This window comes from Panthera leo, chromosome C1, assembly GCF_018350215.1.
Source record: "Panthera leo isolate Ple1 chromosome C1, P.leo_Ple1_pat1.1, whole genome shotgun sequence".
NCBI classification, from domain to species: Eukaryota; Metazoa; Chordata; class Mammalia; order Carnivora; family Felidae; genus Panthera; species Panthera leo.
Window position 1 is genome coordinate 75,820,389 of NC_056686.1, and position 7,027 is coordinate 75,827,415.

At 43.3% G+C, this 7,027-nt stretch overlaps 1 long non-coding RNA gene across 1 annotated transcript; it reads left to right on the top strand.

Annotated features, from left to right (window-relative positions):
* The first annotated feature begins 379 nt into the window (after positions 1-379).
* On the top strand, positions 380-5,341 carry LOC122227960. The gene is made up of 4 exons (XR_006206298.1): positions 380-407; positions 1,230-1,684; positions 1,931-2,119; positions 5,027-5,341. It is a non-coding gene; the product is annotated as an uncharacterized LOC122227960 (long non-coding RNA).
* Positions 5,342-7,027: the final 1,686 nt, after the last annotated feature.

A 7,027-nucleotide genomic window follows, 5' to 3' on the forward strand; every position in this document is an offset into this window, starting at 1 on the left:
TGTCTTTTGTTTGCCCCAATGTGCAAAGGCCTAGTATATTCCTATACGAGAGGAACTCTATACATATTTGCTCATTTGAAACGAAGAAAGGAAAAGACGGAATATGATTGGACTTTAGACAAAGATGTGCTCCGGTTGAAGGAGTTAGGGAAAGCTTTGTGGAAAAAGTGGCATTCGACCTAGGACTTGAAAGATGCAAATGATTTGGACGGAAAGAACTACGGATAGTGGAGGTGGTGGAGGAAAAGCAGGCAAGGAAGAAGTATCAGGAGCAAGGCAGAAGAAAGCCACCGGCTGTCTCCAGGGAGCAGCGTGTGCGTCCATGGGGCTGCAGCGTAAGGCGCGTGGACGTGGTAGCAGCGGTTGGCGGCAGATGGTACGGATCGTGGAAAGTCTTGACTGCCAGGGTAAAGGGTTATGGGTTTTATTCTGAGGCAAGAGGGAGACGGTAGAGTGACACGAGCAGAGCAGGACTTCAGGGAGATAAATCTGCCAGCAATTTTAAGATGTACTGGAGTGAGGAAAGGCTGGCGTGAGCTGGGGATTGCAGTTGGAAGGGTGGTGTAACACTCCAGACAGGATAGCGGGGACCCAATGAGCACCTAACCCAGGCTGACAATGGAGTGGAGGCAGTGGGTTTGGAAGCTGTTAATGTGGTGGCGGGGGGTGGGGGTGGGGGGGTGGGGGGTGGCGGGGAGGGGGTGGGGGTGGGGGAGTACCTGCAATTCATTTGATTTAGTAGGGGGCCAGTGAGAGGGGAGTCAAAGAAGGAATACTAGTTTTTGACCTGAGTGACTAGACAAAGGTGCCGTTAAAAGAAGTGAAGCTCACTGAAGGAAGTCCTCGAGGGGCTTGTTTGTGAGGGAAAATGCCGTTTGGTTTTGGTCATTTGGAGTTGGAAGGCATTGTTGGATATCCAGGTATGAGTAAAGCTTGGGTGGTAAGAGTTGGCGATTTCCCTTTAGCATGGACATGATGGCTGAAGTCAGAGGATTATTATTCCAGGAAGAGCACAGACGGGCAGATTCATGCGGGGTCTCAATGTGTTTGTCACTGTGTCTAGGGGTCCAGTGTTTAGATAATAATGGGGTTGAGATCACAGAGGATGCTTTTGGAGCCCTTAAGTTTTTAGGGGGTATATGCACGTGTGTGTGTGTGTGTGTGTGTGTGTGTGACAAAAAGATACTGTCCTTCAATGAGTTAGTGATTTCCTGTTTTATCTTCTGCAGTTTTTTTAGTGGAAGGCAGGGGGCAGCAGAGTCCCACTTTTCAAAGGAGATTCCGGCCACAACTTCAGAAGAAACGTTGCTCCCCACCCCCTCCCGCAACTTGTATCTTTTTTGTTAACGATACCATATCCCCTTTTTAAAAGTTGGAGAACATAATTTGATTCCAAAATTTCTGTCTTTGGGAACAGCATTCGGATCTGAAGGCTAACTTTGGGCAAGCGTGCCTCCAAGCTGAATGTATCAACTTCTTTTAAAGAAAAGGAGTTAAGAACTTATTTACTGGTGATGGCCTGATGCTATTTCAGTAGAAGGCTTGGTGTTGGACAGGAATTGCAGATTTTGCAGATAGAGGGCTGACTCTATCCTGGAGACTACCGTTGGTATTTAAAGAAAAGAAATTAGGCCCGCCAGAGCCGCATTCTTGAGATACCTTTACTATTACAGTTATAGTCATGGTGAGTACGGTCCACAGTCCTTGTTGCTGCTATTGTCTGGGTTTCCTCAAGTCAGGTTGACTTGGGATAAGGGTGGGAAATGAAGCCACATTTACAAGGGTAACTCATACTTCTTTGCCTTTTGACCTATCTTACCACTGCTGTCCCTCCTGGTGCTTTCCAATCTCTGTCATTTTACCTCCCAGCCTCCACCTACTGTCTAGACTGTGAAGCAGGGGCACAGAAGCTTCTCATTTCTGTTCCTAGGGCTCTGCTCTGCTGTCTTCCAGCAGGTGATGTCATCGCTGGTCACAGAACAGTGGGGCCTACTGCTGACCTGCAGCGTGCAGGTCACTCTGGGCCCCAGGGCTGTGCTCCCAGGCTTGCCTCTCTGTGGTCTGCTTTGTTACACACACAAGGACCACATCTACCTGTATATTGCTGTGTCTGGCACAGGTGAGCTACGGAAGAGGTACCTGATCATTTTGTTGAATAGGCACCACAACCTTTTCATTTCAATGTCATAATGGGATTTTTAATAAAATTTCTCTTAAAAAACGGGGTTGTTATCCCCAGTTTTTAAACTTGGACTTCTCTTTCCAGATGTCGGACATTGTCCATGGGAATAAGTACAAAAGGTTTATGGGGTCCCGGGGTAAGATAGGGACAGCGTGCAGCTCAGTACCAAGTGGCTGTTCGGGGATGAGCCTCCAGCAGGGACTGGCAGGCATTCATGCTTTCAATGTGGTTCCATACCTGGGTCACGTCATACTGTCTTCAGTTCTTTGACTGCGTCGTGCTCCTGAAACCTCCAGGCCCTTGTTCATACTGTTTTCCCCCTTGGCGTGTCCTTCCTCTTTTCTGTTTCAGCAGCTTCTTTTTCCTGCCCTACTTTTTCTTTTTCCCCTCATAGAATTCATTTCTTTTTATCAAGTTAGGTAGTTTATCTCTTATGTTTGTTGTCTGTTCTCCTATCCTGCTAGGTAGAATATAAGTTCTGTGAGAGCAGGGATCTTTGTTGGTCACTTATAGATCCCCAGCACCCAGAATACTGTTTAGAATATAATAGGAACTCAATAAATAATTCGTTAAGTGAAGAAGTGGGTCCCCGAAGGCCTCTGGCAGGGTGAGAAACCTAGTGATTACAGCTGGGGGAGGAGGAATCCTGAGCACTGGGAGGCACAAGGTCTGGGAAGAGGCAGAGGATGAGGCCTATCTTTCTATAAACACTGTCAGTCTTCAGCAACCCCCTCCCAGAGATGATTTACTGATTTACCGTTAAACCAGCTTCGTACTTTTAAGGACTGGACATTCTGATTTCTGAATTCAGACTGTTTTTATGCCATAAAGTGATCTCAGTAATCTTTTTATTACCTAGGAATCTTAAAAAAATTTTTCTTTTAATGTTTATTTATTTTTGAGAGAGACAGAGACAGAGTGTGAGTGGGGGAGGGGCAGAGAGAGGGACACACAGAATCTGAAACAGGCTGCAGGCTCTGAGCTGTCAGCACAGAGCCTGACGCGGGGCTCGAACTTGTGAACCATGAGATCATGACCTGAGCCGAAGTCAGATGTTAAACCGACTGAGCCTTCCAGGCGCCCCTGTATTTATTTTTATTTTAGAGAGATAGTGTGTGAACAGGGGGCAGGGACAGAGAAAAAGAATTAAAAAAAAAAAATTTTTTTTACCGTTTTATTTTTGAGACAGAGAGAGTCAGAGCATGAACAGGGGAGGGGCAGAGAGAGAGGGAGACACAGAATGGGAAGCAGGCTCCATGCTCTGGGCCATCAGCCCAGAGCCCGACGCGGGGCTCGAACTCAGGGACCGCGAGATCGTGACCTGAGCTAAAGTCGGACACTTAACCGACTGAGCCACCCAGGCGCCCCGAGAAAAAGAGAATTTTTTTAAAAATGTTTTTTATTTTTATTTTTGAGAGAGAGAGAGTGTGTGCAAGCAGGGGAGGGGCAGAGGGGGGGGGAGAGAGAGAGAGAGAGAGAGAGAGAGAGAAAGAGAGAGAGAGAGAGAGAGAGAGAGAGAGAGAGAGAATCTCAAGCAGGCTCCATGCTCAGTGTGAAGCCCAAGGTGGGCTCAAACCCCTGACCCTGGGATCGTTACCTGAACTGAAATTGAGACTTGATGCTCGAGTGACTGAGCCAACCAGGCGCCCTTTATTATTATTATTATTAATTTTAGAGAGTCCCTTCTGCATAAATTTTAAAGGACCAGTGTTAGCATGCTTTGTGATTACCTCCTATGAGCCCTGCTTGTTCACAGCATCAGCAACATCATATTAGCTAATGTTTACTGTGTGTCCACTGTGTTTTCTTGGCACTATGCTATTAATTTATTTGTCTCATAGTTCCCCCCAACAACCCTGTGTGGTAGGAGCTCTTATCCTATTTCACATGCAGGACATCTGAAGTTGAAAGACATTCACTAACTTCCCTGAAGTTTACATACTTAGAAGTAGAGTTAGCATTTGAACCCAGGTGATCTGACTGTATTCTTTACTAGATTCACATTTCCTCAGGAATAGGACTGTGCTCATGTCTGTATTCCCCACGCACAGCACAGGGCCTGACCTTTAGTGCTCCACAACAGTTTAAACAGATGAGCGGTCCATAAATGTCGTTGGCAATATTTCACAGTAACGCATACAAAATTCAACAAAATATAATAACTAGGAGCTTAGGCTTTGGAGTCATTGGACATGGTTTTGAATCCTGGTTCTGTCTCTTCATAGCTGTTAGGTCTTCGGGAAAATTACTTAACCTGTCTATGCCCCAGTTTCCTCATAATAGAATGGAATAACAACCCCTCCATCATAGGATTATGCTGTGCTGCAAACCAAAGAAGATTATGGATATATAAAGCAACTGACAGTGCCTACCACTTAGCACACAGTGAACATACTTGCCATAGCATGTGGCTCAACAGGATGATGACTTTTACTTATTTGGGTTTAGTGCTCCACTGAATTCTGAATCAGCAGAGGTACAGTTTGATAATGGTAGACAGACCCAACCCTAAGCAAGCTGTGAAGTACAATGGAAGCTCTTGACCAAACCGCACGCCATTTGGTGACCGTGGCTGGCTGAACCCTCCTGTCATGTGGCTGCTCTCCAGTGTTCCCATGTGCACCTGCTTCTCTTGTAAGGTGTGTGGTTACAGTGGGTCCCAATGCTTGTTCCTAACTCTGCTTATTTGTAATTATAATCACCTAACTTAATTAAACATTATTTAAATGAGTTACGAATGGGAAAAGAGTAGAGCACTTTTACAGTTATCTTCCTGCCTTGCCTTTCCCCTCTAGTTGGAGGGGGGACCTTTGTCTTCATGCTTTCTTCTCTTCCTTCTTTTAGGAGAAAGAACTGACTAAACTCATTCATATGAAGACATAAGTGACTGCAGCCCCTCTCAAGATCAATTGCATTTTAATAGGTATTTAATGCTGTAGCTAAAGGAAGAAAGCTCTAAATGTGGGAGTTGAGTACCAAGGACAGGGTGACTGTTTGATCCTGTCCAAAAACATGTCATAAATCCTCCTTGATCCCTACTCTCCATGCTTGGAAGAATGGTGCTATTTCTGTTATAATTGTGCATTATATCTACATTCTCATACCTCTGGACAAGGTAAATATAGGCTAGTTGTCCAATTTGTATTTATCTGATTTCACTAAGAGTGGTACACTATGCATTATAATTAAATTTGGGAACAGAACCTATGCTCACAGAATAGGCTCCCAAATTTTATTCTTTTGAGGTAAACCCCAGGTCCAGTGCTACAACACTTAGGTCTGTCTTGTGAATCCCCCTATGGTGAAATGTGTCTTTATTTGTCTTTGTGCACTGCTTTGGTAAATGCTCATGGAACAAAAAACTGGATTCTCACTAAATATATGTCTATTTTAGGGGCACCTGGGTGGCTCAGTCAGTTAAGTGGTCAACTTCAGCTGAGGTCATGATCTCACAGTTTGTGAGTTCGAGCTCTGAGCTGTCAGCACAGAGCCTGGAGCCTGCTTCAGATTCTATGTCTCCCTCTCTCTCTGTCCCTCCCCTGCTTGTGTGCTCTCTCTCTCTCTCTCAAAAATAAATAAATAAACATTAAAAAATATATGTCTATTCCCTTTAATGCAGAATGAAGAATTTGATACAATTGGAGGGGCACCTGGTTGGCTCAGTTAAGTGTCCGACTCTTGATTTCAGTTCACAGTTCCTGAGATTGAGCCTTGCATCGGGCTTTGTGCTGACAGAGCAGAGACTGCTTGGCATTCTTTCTCCCTCCCTCTCTCTCTATGCCCCTTGGATGCTCTCTCTCTCTCTCAAAATTAGTAGATAAACATTAAAAAAAAACATGATACAACTGAAATCATACACTTGTAAAGGATTTAGGGAAATTGTAGTTTAAAAACCTCATTTTATCCATGAGGAAATTAAGACAAAGAGAGCTGAACTGACTTGTAAAAGTCAGTAAAAAAGTAAAACTTTTTTAGTAACTTTCAAATATGCAATATAGTATTATCAACTATAGTTACCATGCTTAAATCACATTCTCATGACTTATTTACTTTATAACTAGAAGCTTGTAATTTTTCACCCCTTTATATATTTTGCCTACCCCCCCCCCCCATCTCTGACAACCACGAATCTGCTGTCTGTACTTGTGAGCTTGTTTTCTTTTTCTTTCTTTCTTTCTTTCTTTCTTTCTTTCTTTCTTTCTTTCTTTCTTTCTTTCTTTTTTGGTTTTAGATTCCACAGTAAGTGAAATCATACAGTATTTGTCTTTGTTTGAGTTATTTCACTTAGCATAATGCCCTCAAGGTCCATCCATCTTGTCCCAAATAGAAGAATTACCTTCTTTTTTTATGGCTGGATAATATTCCATTGTATATATTTATTTCACATTTTTTCACTTATCCATTGATGGACCCTTAGGTTGTTTCCATGTCTTGGCTATTGTAAATAATGCTGCAATGAACATGGGGGTGCAGATATCTTTCAAGTTAGTGATTTCATTTCCTTTGGATAAATATTCAGAAGTGGAATTGCTGGGTCATGGTAGTTCTACTTTTAATTTTTTGAGGAACTTCCATATTGTTTTTTATAGTGGCTGCACCAATTTACATTCCCACCAACAGTGCCCAAAGTTCCCCTTTGCCACATCCTTGCCAACATTTGGTATTTCTTGTCTTTTTGATAATAGCCATTCTAACAAGTGTGAAGTGATATTATCATTTTGATTTGCATATCCCTGATTAATGATGTTGAGTACTTTTTCGTGTACCTGTCAGCCCTCTGTATATCTTTTTTGGAAAAATGTCTATTCAAATCTTCTGACCATTTAAAAAAATTGGATTGTTCGG